This window comes from Myripristis murdjan, chromosome 7, assembly GCF_902150065.1.
Source record: "Myripristis murdjan chromosome 7, fMyrMur1.1, whole genome shotgun sequence".
NCBI classification, from domain to species: Eukaryota; Metazoa; Chordata; class Actinopteri; order Holocentriformes; family Holocentridae; genus Myripristis; species Myripristis murdjan.
Genome location: NC_043986.1, coordinates 6,836,923 through 6,849,005, shown reverse-complemented (window position 1 = coordinate 6,849,005; position 12,083 = coordinate 6,836,923). Strand labels below are relative to the sequence as shown.

The 12,083-nt window shown below is 40.2% G+C and overlaps 1 protein-coding gene across 1 annotated transcript in view; it reads right to left on the bottom strand.

Moving 5' to 3' along the window:
- LOC115361599 (oxysterol-binding protein-related protein 2-like) overlaps positions 1–7,773 on the bottom strand; it is a 42,213-nt gene extending 34,440 nt beyond the window's left edge. The window contains exon 1 of the mRNA XM_030055072.1: positions 7,696–7,773. The gene's annotated coding sequence lies outside the window, so the exon portion shown is untranslated. The remainder of the gene's footprint in view (positions 1–7,695) is intronic.
- Between the last annotated feature and the right edge of the window lie 4,310 nt (positions 7,774–12,083).

The window sequence follows — 12,083 nt, the reverse complement described above, 5'->3', positions numbered from 1 at the left end:
GTGGATCACAAATCTTTGTTTGTCCAACCTAACATGCCATTACAACGCTGCTGACAGCCTCACTCTGATGGAGAGAGCCAAGGCTTGTGTGGGTCATATTTATACTGGGCAGGACAGCAAATCACTGACAAAATGATGAGTGAGAATCACTGAAGTCAGTTTGTTTTTCAGACTCCCTGCAGGACTGTAACCCCTTATAAACCTCTGGCTAAATTCAATAAGGGGTTACAAAAAAAAGTGCACCACAGCAGGAATTCAAACAGGTGGTTAATACTGTATCACAGCCCTGTAAGTGACTAGTCAGCTCTGTGTTTTTTCATGAGGTGGCCCTTTAAGACTTCAGCTCCACCGTCAGTCGAAGGCCCATCAGCCCTGCCTGAGGGCTTGGAGATGTAAGCCCGCATCACAAGACTGTTACCAAAGGAGAGCTGCACACAGCCTACTTTTCATTAGTGTGTGATAGTGGCCGACTGATCAATCGGTTGGGCGATTAACTGGGCCAATATCTAGCATTTTGAGATAATCAGCATCAGTCGATGCCAGCGCTCACGAGGCCGATGAACAAAACATTTCTGCAGACACATTTACAGGCGGCCTTGTTGTTATTTTTCATTCCCAAGTTGTTTTTTGATACCTGTGGATAATTATATAGTTGATACTTTTTTTATTTAAAATAAGTGCACAACAGAGTGCAAATCTACTTGAGCAAACAGAGACAATGCAGACAGTAAGTGTTAAATAAATATTAATTTAAGATAAGCAGTTTTGTGTCTCATTTGTTATTATTACTAAATTATTATATTTTTTAAACAGTGCTGCTTGAGGCTGAAGGGATTGTGCAATAGCTTCAGGATGTTCACTACTGGATGTGTATGTGTGCATATGTGTTAGGCTATGTGCAATATACGTGCAACATTTTTGTTATGAGCAATGCAGATTATGGACTATTTATTGTTGTGATTGGTACAGCTGGTGCGGTTTTGTGTTTATATGAGGTTTGTTTCTCTTTACTATAACGCAGCCTTTAAAATCAGGAAAAAAACAACACTTAATATTACAATAATACGATATCCAAAATCCCTGAATATGTCTAGCCTTATATCACACTATTCATGTAATATCAATATAATTCCCAGTCCTAGGCCTTACATAACAGCCATCAGCCGCCCTGCTCTCTATATATTTGCAGCTGAAAACCCATGGCAGTCGACCACTAGTGTGTGTGAAAATGAGTATGACATCAATTTCAGTCAAACTCAATCACAAGGCTAACGTTGGAGGAGTGTGTGCACTAATTAGGTCGTCATGGGAAAAGGGTTAGTGATAATGTCAACACATTTAACCTACGGCTGCACAGTATTGGCAAAAACTGGCATTGCAATATATATTTTTTTCTGCAAAAGATACTGCAACATGCAGAGCTTATGTGTCACTAGCCACAAGCTCACTGTGTATCAAAGAACCGTTAAATCGAACTCAATTATTTAATATCACGTGACTTTTTTCTTATAGATTAGACATGCAAGAGAGAAAAACAACAGCAGAATAAGTTTCAGTTCCTAGATTACCAACAGCAAGTAGCTGGATGGTTAGAGCCACAGTGCCGTAACAGATAAAAGCGGTGTGTATTCATACATAATACAGGAACGCTGGGTAAAGCAATAACGCAATAAGATAATTACCATCCACACATACACACACAGCGCTATCTAGGGCTGTCTTACCTTGCCTGAACCCAAACTTTAACTTCCTCAATGCTGCCCAGAATTTAAATTACCACCAGGCTTTCAAGTCTCAAAATTATTCCAAAACCTTTTTCCACTAACACTGAAAAAGCAGGGATATGAAAATGATGACATGCAACAGAAATGAATGTGCGTTGTACGCCCAAAACATCTCAAACCATAGAGAACCTGTCAAAATATTCAATTTTAATTAAAACTACTCAGACACTGACATAAAAGGATTCAGCAAAAGAAGCGGTCTGATTTACATTAAGCCGAAAAAAAAAAATGAATTTCATTCCCAAATGTGATTTCCACAAGGAGTCACTTCGTCTTTAAGAGCTGTAGATAAATCAAGTCAGCGGCTGACAGTATGACAATAGTGTCTGGGTGTCAACACGAGTGTTTTTCATGCAAATTACGTACTGAATTAGAAAAGCTTACTGGAAGTTCAATCAAATTTGATTGTACTACGATAAACCGAGAGTGAAATTCAGGACCGATACCAATACTGGTGTTAAAAACAGCAATTTGGACAGTTTGGTCTTTTGGACCTTCATTACACTGTCTCTGAATGAGCACAAATTCAATCATGCAAATTTATGAAGCAATCTTTAATATAACCTTCTTTCACATGACAAAGATTCCTGACAACATCTGTTCGTCATTTCATTCAACAAAAAAGTATGTCAATAAAATGTCTTCAGTCTGAGCACTGATTGTTAATAACATATTACATTCCAATAATAAAGTTATTTTTAATAAATATGCTAAATGCTTTACTTTTATTTAGTAAATGGTTGTCATGTTTTGTAGGATGTAGGCTAATGATAACGTGATATGATGAGTGAAATCCATGGTCGCAAAACAACCTTTGTAATAGAGATAAAGTATTTCAAATGGCTTTTACGTGCACATTTTTCTGGCCACAATTGTTCTTAAAGATCAAAATATGCTCAGTTTATAGTTTCCTGAGTGTTTTCCTAATTAGACTGGTCATGTAGTCAGGTAGAAAACTTCTGCTTAACCGTCTGTGAAATTAACTGTCACGCACATCCCGACAAAATACGTTTTTGAATTTAAATTTTTTCTGATGATCTCTGTATTTTTAACCATTCGTCTCCAGAAGAGGAAGGGAAATAGTCCGTTTTTTTCCAACATTTCACAGTTTGAGTAAAGTTTGCTCAAAAGTTGGACAGATGCAAAGCAAATTTCTACAGACTGGATCAAAAAGATCTGGGAGCTTTATGGGAGTTTTTCCACAAAAAAAATTATACTTAAGTATCAATTTCTAATAAAGTCGTGCATGATCAAGAGCTTAGTTAATTGAATTTGTTTTAGTGTTAATTCTAACTGGCTGTGAAGTGATGAGCCCGTCTTCTCCTCGTTCCTCCAGATACAGCTCAGTGTTAACTCTATGGGAACACACCACCATCTCATATTAAGAGCCTGAGCAAGCACAAACACAAACACACAGAGTCATCCGAACACACACGGACCTCCATTCAGCATAGCATGAGTCAGCACGTTCTGGCGATACCTGCTACAAAGCAAAACCTGCTGGGATGATTTTTTTTGTCTACTGTCACAGGTTTGTGGACTGAGAGCCTGCTCAGCATCATATATCGAAACTTCCATAATGCACCACTCCCTTTAAATTCAAACAATACGACACACCCAACACCTCGATGCATATACGACACATCCAAGTTTTGCTTTTAACGACGTTGATGACTGGACCTGCTAGAGAAACAGGCAGGGAAAGTAAAAAAGAAACACACAACCTTCCCCTCCAGGTGCCACTTAAGCAAGGCACTGTCTTCAGCTGGCTGTAAGGGCAGCTCTCAGGTGTGAATGCAACAAGGTGCTGCTAAAACAGAGCACGCACACTCAGCAAAATCCTGCCCTGGATAAAGGAAGGTTAAAAAAAATATATAGGTCACCAAAAAGTTTAACAGGCTGGCTGCGGTTTACCTGTCATGCCCTGTTTACACAACAAGACCCTGCGGTGAATTATGGGCAACGGCCTGATTTTGAACCTTTAGATTATGCAACTGACACATGCAGCCAAACACAGAGTGGAATCTAATCTGTGGTTCAGATGTCACATTATTCTCACCTGGCAACACCTGGCAGTTATGAGAGTTTTTCATTAAAACTTTAACTCCACTATTGCTTTATTTCATGGTCCATATGGTGCCTGTACACCAAGTAGCACTGACAACAGGTTTATGAAAAAAAATATACAATCATTTTTTGGTCTGTAAAATTGTTTTTTGTACGCCAGACCATAGCAGATGAGCAAAAAAAGTGGTAGTTCAGGTTCCTACCCATATTGTGGTATTTTCTCTCCAATATGTGTGTAATAGATCCTTAAGTTTGACCCCTCAGCTGCTGCCCTGTGACAAGAACAAGCGCTTCGCCAGGATAGTTAAATAAATGAAGTGGATTTGGCTCAGAAATCAACACCATTTCAAGCAGCAAGTCAAAGCTGAGAAAAGTTTTAAAGTCTGCACAACAACAAACGTTTCCTTTAATTCATTATCAGCACTCTTTTCCAGGCCTCTTACTTGCTAACTGGTGGAACTACTTTGTTTCTGTATCACTACGCAACAGCTTCAACTACCGGAGGTGTTAACGAACATACAGCGCTGAGGGGAACTGCTGCGTAGTGATACAGAAACAAAGTAGTTCCAACATTTCATAAGCAAGGGGTCTGGAAAAGGGTGATTCTCCAACATGGCCCAGCACTCAAAATCGCGCTGTTTTCTGGGCCAGATCTGCTTCACTGCTTTTAAAGAACCGACTCCCGGTGAAGCGCTTGTTCTTACAACAGGGACGGAGCCGACGGGTCAAACCTGGAGGATCTATTACACTCCCATGGAGGATCGAATACTACTAAATGTGTAAGAACCTGAGCTACCACTTTAATTCCAGTCAATAATAATGTAATTACATGAGTCACAACCAGTGTGATTAACTAACTAATTCCTGTTTCAACTGACATTAGGTCTGTATTGGTGCATTGTGTTTCTGGTCACCACTGCAGCATTCCCCCACTGTGTTGAAACTCTGCTTTATGAGACAATCTCCACTGCTGTCCTTGTGTAAGCCCTTTTCCTGTTCCCTTAAACTTAACCACAGAACCCTGAGATACATTGCATAATTGAAATCTCCCCTGTGGTGGACAGACTTAAACACTTAACTTTGCCTCCTCCGCAGTAAACAGGAAGGGAAAACATTCATCTGGGCAAAAACTGTCACACTTTGCCTGTCTACGGAGACGAAACCAATCCTTCGGTGGATTAGTGCGATGCTCCACTTTCAAATGGAGACCATCCCTATGGCAACTAAGAGGTGGCAGTTCAGTCACCTTAGCAGGAAGTCTCACAACAAAGTGACAACAGGTGTGTGTCCGGGGGATTCGTCTAGAGTATCCTTAAGGAACACAATAGTGCAGTCAGCAGGTGTCTGACTTCAGGAAGCCTTGGCAGTTTAAATAAATGTTTCATGAGCTTCATGTAGGACCAGAACAAGATTAAATGGAATTAAAAATCTTAACAGCATATGCTAAAAATTAATATGAAGGGGTGTAAATGTATTTTGGATGACACTGAGAATACCAGAAGCCAAAACATGTAATCCATCATATAATCCTTCGAAAATCCTTTGTTAAGTGGCTGCAGTCTTTTGTGAGTGCTGATCTCTGTCCTTTTACTTTGTAGTTATCAATACTCCGTAATGAGACCTTATTGCAGCAAAAGGTAAAAAGTGATCGCCCTACCGCCTTTAAGATCCCTGCTAAGATTTGTTTTTACTTTTTTCACTGAAATACATCACCCACTATCGTTGCAATTTGTTGCATAGAAAGAGGTACTGTGTATTAAGTATTTTTCTATTTCTATTGATTTAAAACTTGCTCATACACTTATCATGTTTGTTATTCCTCATGAAATGCAAAAAACCTGAGGCATTCAAATGATACTGTGTCAGAAAGTTACCGGGACAAGAGACCCCAAAATTTTGGTCGACATTCATAACAGCTGGGACAGAACAATTACTAGAAATATTATCGAAATCACCCTATGCCTAAGTGCAATGTCCAAATCAGGGGAGGTGATTGTTTTTTTGTTTTTTTTAAAAGAGAAGATCAGGCTCTCTGTAGACAGAAGATAACATTTTCAAGCAGCAGTCAAAACTGTTTTTCCATATTTTTAGAAACAGGATACTGATATGCATCTGAACAGAGTCCCTGTGTCAGTGTTTGTCGTGTTTCTCCCCTCTCCCTGGGAAAGAACGGGCCGAGCTGGGACGTTTTTAGAATTAATAAGATATAGATCAGCAATAAATAATGGATCACTTGACTTTTTTGGTTTGTCTGGTTAGGTTAAATGTGACACCGGCATCAGCAAAAACAGCCATTGATACAGCAGCAACATATCTCCCTCTCTGTGTGTGATCTCTCCCTCTCTCACCCAGACAAGACAAACAGCCTGCTGTGTCATTTCAACACTGTCACCGCAGATCGGGTGTCAATGACCTACACTAACCTTTAAACATGTTCAACATGCTCTGTGCCTTGCCCGGTGCTTTTCTTTCTCCGAGAGTCAGATGAAGATGATGATGACGAGGTGTTTAGGAGATAAACAGGCATGGGAACATTCCCGTTGTTTTCTGAGGTGGGTGAACAACTGATGGCAATGATAGCAGCTGATGTTAACCTACACAGTGGCTGATAACAGGGGTGGGAAAAACAAAAAATCTATGCACTTAATCTCAAATTTGAATGTAAAGATACTGGCCGTGGCTATTTTTAAAAGGTGTCCCTTGACATCTTGAATGAAAATGGGTTCTCCGGGCACCCATGGGGCTCCCCTTTGCACACATGCCCACCTTATGCTAATCCGAAGCCATTTTGGGCACAAACTATGCAGTTTTCTGGATGCAGTACAATGGTGTTTGCCTATTCTATAATGGTGTGTTTGTGCATACTTGGGCCTACACAGTCTTGGAGTTGCATAAGTCGGGTTTGACCGGAAAGCTGAGACTCACTTCATTGCAAAGAAACCATTTTTTTTCAAACCTGATGTCAGTGTATAAACCTACTGTGACCTTTAGGATAATCACAGCTTCATGCAACTTCACATCCACAAACTGCAATATTTATAGAATCACAATACATGTATAATTGGCACCCAAGTATCATGATAGTGTTGAAGGTACATACAATGTCCCAGCCCTTGCTGATAAACAGACAGTGACCGGGCTCCTGTCTTCTCACATTTCTTCTCCACACAGTAACTCTCTTTTTATTTGATTTTAACCTGCATCTCACCATTTCACTATTACATTTGGATCCACTCACACACCTACAAGCTCACTGTGCATAGTGCAGCTATATGACTGATTTTGTGGAAGCCTGGAGTGCCCTAAAACTAAACATAACAAGAGGACAAGATAAGTCGCTTATTTGAGGCTGTTCAAAGTGAATCAGATCTTCCTTTGCAACTCAACAGCGTCCAACTCCTCGCATTAGAGCCAAGACAGAAAAAAAACACACAAAAAACCCATCCCAAAGGCTAAGCTAACGAAAAGTCCGTCTGCTAACGTTAGCACACGACTCTGTAGCCAAATCGATTATAACGCCTTGACACCGGCTGTGACTTTTGAATGGGGAAAAAGGTAAAACACCCCAACTAATGTTTGTCAGCGTGAACACACAGCAAGTACACTGTCTCCAATATGTGACAGGATGTGCCAACAGATAACAGACGGCTAATGTTTGGCAGCTTTTTGACAGCTAGGTTAACGTTAGCGGGCGGGCTGACCAAAAAAAAAAAAAAAAATAGGTGGCTAACTGTAAACTGCTTTAGTTAGCATCCTCGCTTGTACACAAAGATAGAGCGACATTTAACAGATCCTGTAAGCAACAGCGGGCTGTATCTCGTCAGAAAAAACGTCGTAGACTTACCGCAGGGGTGTGTGCAGGCGAGTGTATTGACAAGTGAAGAGAGACAGCGGCAGAGATCGGTGTGTAAGCAGCCGCGGACTGACACAGAGGCGGAAGTCGCTGGCAGCGAGGGGGGGCGGGGCCAGGAGTGTGACAGACATGACGCTCAGCCAATCAGGTGTGAGACAGCCACCCCATTGACGAATCGAAACGCATGTTCAGGCGCAGGTTAAAAATGGAACAGCTTGTACCAGCACAGGTAAAATTATAACCATTAATTTACCGCAGAAAGCAGCAGCACGAGCATTACAAAGGACATTTTGATCTATTCTATAGATTATTAACCTTTGCACGCAGGGTTTTAATATGATATTACACTATAAGATAAGGTGAGATGTACCTTTATTGATCCCTCATTGGGGTAAATTAAATTTGACGCAGTAGCACAAGGGAATATCAAAAAGAGGTTTCCATTAATGCCTAAACATCAAAAAGTAGGTAAGAAAAAAAAAATAGGAATAATAGATGCAGTAAAGCAGATCTGGGTGGATGTACATATGCAAATGTATACTGTATGTATAAGCCCAACAAACTGGTTATGTATAGACCCATCAAACAGGTTATGTTAACAAGTTTGTGAGTCTCGATTGTGAGGTGGCACCGATCACAAATCACATCAGGGTTTTTATTCTATTGATTGGTCTTCTTTTTTTTTTTTTCAAGTTTATGCCCTGCTGTCATTCCTCAAATTCTCCAATTTGCAGGTGATTTTGTACATTTGCCTGACCCAGGTGAAGCTGGGTGGGTTGTCTGAGGCGAGTAACCACTAAGCACCACGCCCTTAAGGCTTCACATTCCAGACGTCCCCTAATTATCTCTTCAAGGAGCGTGACTGAGCGGCAGGCCGGTGTGAATCACTGGAATTCGTGTGTACCTGTGCTCAGAGCAGCCTCGGCCCCTGTGGAGTCTGCTCTTGTCAACAGAGATAACATTCAGGGCCCTTTAACATTCAGGAGCCAGTGATTGATGATGATGATGATGATGATGATGTGGAGGCAAGGGGGAGAGGGAGAGAATTTAGTGATGATGTGGAGACGGTTGAAAAAATGTGGTATATGTCATATCATGCCCCAGTAATCTGTACACATCATTTTTAAAATTGCTTGAAGTTGCTCATTCCTCTCCTCTGAGATACAGAACCACCGAGTCAGTAGATCCTCCATTAAAAACACCACAAGCTGCTCTAATTTTTGTACGAATAGATGCCATTTTTATGCAGATGACGGGTGTCTCTTTTTGCTCTCATGTTACAGCCAGAAACCGAGCAGCGTTTGGATGGCACCTGGTGTTCGTTTCCAGCTCCGTTTATGAGAGATCTGCTTGGCCGGAGTGTGTTATCGCTCTCATCAATAATGCAGCTCGCCTCCTTACAGAGGAGCCCAGGCGTGATGAAGGACGGAGACGTTCGGGCTGCACAGACTGTGGCATCTTTGAGCTCTGTCTTTATCAGCTGCCATGTTTATATTCTCTGAGCATGTTGTTAATTTGACATGTGGATTAATGAGACTAAAAGCAATAATCTGTGATGTTTGCACTTAAATAAATGTGCATTTTGCTGCTTTCTGTCATCAGTTGGCAAGAGAGTTGTTTATAGATATTCTATAGATATAGTTTAGTGTATTTTATTTATTTATTTGTTTGTTTAGTCATTGTTTAAATACTCTTATAGGGTATGCCAAGGTTTTTCTTTTTTCTAGTATTATTTGTATTGATCCACTTCATTTATTGTGTGATTTGTTGTGTTTTAAGATATATATTTATCTCTCTCTCCCTCTCTCTCTCTTTCTATCTATCTATCTATGTATATATCTATGTGTCAGTTTATATAACGCAATCGTGATTCAACATATATTTCAGAATGAACCTGAATTAACTTTTTTTTTTTCATTTGCTGGTCTGAAAACACAGTGGCTATCACGTCTTTTCTATGCACGGGGGTATTCTCCTGCACAGGAAGTGGGAGTGTTTTGAATGCATAAAGAATAATCAGGCCTATTTTTTTTATTGTAATTATATTTTTTTCTTCAGTTGTGTCCTTGAATTGTGTTTTCTTTTGGTTCTAACTGTCTCATTCATGAATTGTTAATATTGTAGGTTTTTCTTCCAGTTTTCTTGTCCTTTACTATTTGAGAAAAGTAAATAAATAAATTATTTATTAGGATTAATTATTAATTAATTCATTAGGATTAATAACTAAAACTAAACACACAGGATGAAGTGGGCATTCAGCAAAAGCAGCAACAGCCACCAAAGCTGAGCAGACAAAGAAAAGAGCGCCACCTAAAGAAACTCAAGCTGATTGCTTTGCACCAAAGAAAAGAGACAATATTTTACAGGGGAGAGAAACTCACACTTAGTATTATAAATGTAAGCCAGTCCTCTTTTTTCTTTTTGCATTTTTTTTAAAATCATTCATTGCTTTTCTGCTCTAGTCTAGTGTTTCTATTTGTCCTCTTTATTCTTGTCTTAACTTTTATTTTTGCATGTTTTTTTATTGTTTTATATATATTGTTTCTTGTGTTCTTTGCAAAGCACTTTGTGGTGTTTGTATTGGTAAGTGCTATACAAATAAGCTTTTATCATTATTATTATTACAATTTAATGTGATACGATGTTTTCACGTAACTAGGAGAGAAAGAGGGAGGCAGAGAAAAAGTGAAACCTTTGGTGGCAACTGTGCAATGTGGGCAGAGTCAGACAGACAGGCAGCGCAGTTCTTTCCCTGAGTTACATAACAGCCGTGATGGAGGGATGGGAGGATGAGAAATGAGAACACAGGAGAGAATGAGAGAAAAAAGAGGACAGGAGGAGGAGGAGGAGGTGGAGCGGAGAGAACAGAGGAGAGAGGAGAAAATGGTCTCTATTCAGGCGGTCAGCAGCACACAGAGGCCTGCTTGTATACACACACACACACACACACACACACACACACACACACACACCAGCAATGTGTTAATAGTGGTGCCATACCATTGGCAAACAACCCACTAGGCTCGACAGAAAATCAACATAATTACTGCCATTGTCCAACAGTGTTTACCGAGAGAAGGATGGAGAGAAAAACAGAGAGGGAGAGAAGGATGGAGAGAAAGAGAGAGTGAGAGAGGGATGGAGAGAGAGAGAGAGAGAGAGAGAGGAGGGGTGGAGAACATAGTGCAAATAGAATTAAAATGAAATAAAATACAAGAAAAACGTCTATGACACTTGATGCTCAGGCGATGCTGCTCTCAACTCTCATGCCAGTGATGCTCACTGGATTAAAATATTTTCAAGGAGGAAAAAATGAGCTCTCTTGCAGTTTCATCAACACAGCTTTGGGTCCAAAACGCTCTCATGCTGACAGAAACATCAGCATCACTGGAGAAAATCAGCCTGTGTAGCGTTTGACTTTCCCTGCCCCCTCAGCATCAATCGCTGCAACAATTATCCAACATGACATTCAGAAAGTTTTGCATCCTGTTTGCTTCTGCCAAATTCCCTCTCAACATAAAAACATTTCTGGCCCACAATCCGTGACGCTGTGCCAAGAAAATGCTTCTGTCTTCGTACCAATGCAGAAAAAAAAAGAAAAAAAAAAAACAAATGGAGCTTTTGTTCCTAAAGTGCCATTGTTGTTGTTCTGCCGCTCTGCTCAGTTTGTCTCTCTGATCCAGCTTGCTGTGACCTTGCGGCGCCCTTTACTGCAGCTTCCTCCGCTCACCACTAGGTGGGGATAAAAGGCTGTATAATATTTTTTTAGCCTCATGGTGGTGAATCAGTCCCTTAGTGTTTTTCGATGGAATTTGCAAATGATCCATAATAGCTGCATCAGACACGCCACACTGTCATTTAGAGAATATGAGGAGAACTTTAAATGCTTTAAGTGATGCGGGTTATTTAAATGGCTTGTCAGAGGCTCTTAAATTGGCTTTGAATTCCTCTCATCTCCGTTACTTTGGCCAAAATGTGTCAGATTAAAAATTAAGCAAGTGAAATGCTATTGTTTACACTGCTGAAGATGTGAAATGGGATGAAATCTGATGTGAATCCCAGTCAGCTCCGGCACTTGTCATAATTATGAGCAGTGGTGCAAGTCAGTTGCCATTTTTGATATGCACAATTGAACTAGTACACTCCTGTCGCCTCGGGGAGACCAAGCTTAGTCCTCAGTGTCTCTGTCTTTCAATTAACTGTAAGCAGATCAGAAGTGTAAAAGTTAAAGCATAGTACATGTGAAGAAGACAGTGCATTAAAATAAAACACAGGAAAAACAACATAAAATTACAATAAATATAAAAATGCAACCCCTAGTACCTAGAGGATTACATAAATGCCAGTCTAAACAGGTCTAATAGCTTTAAATGAATTGA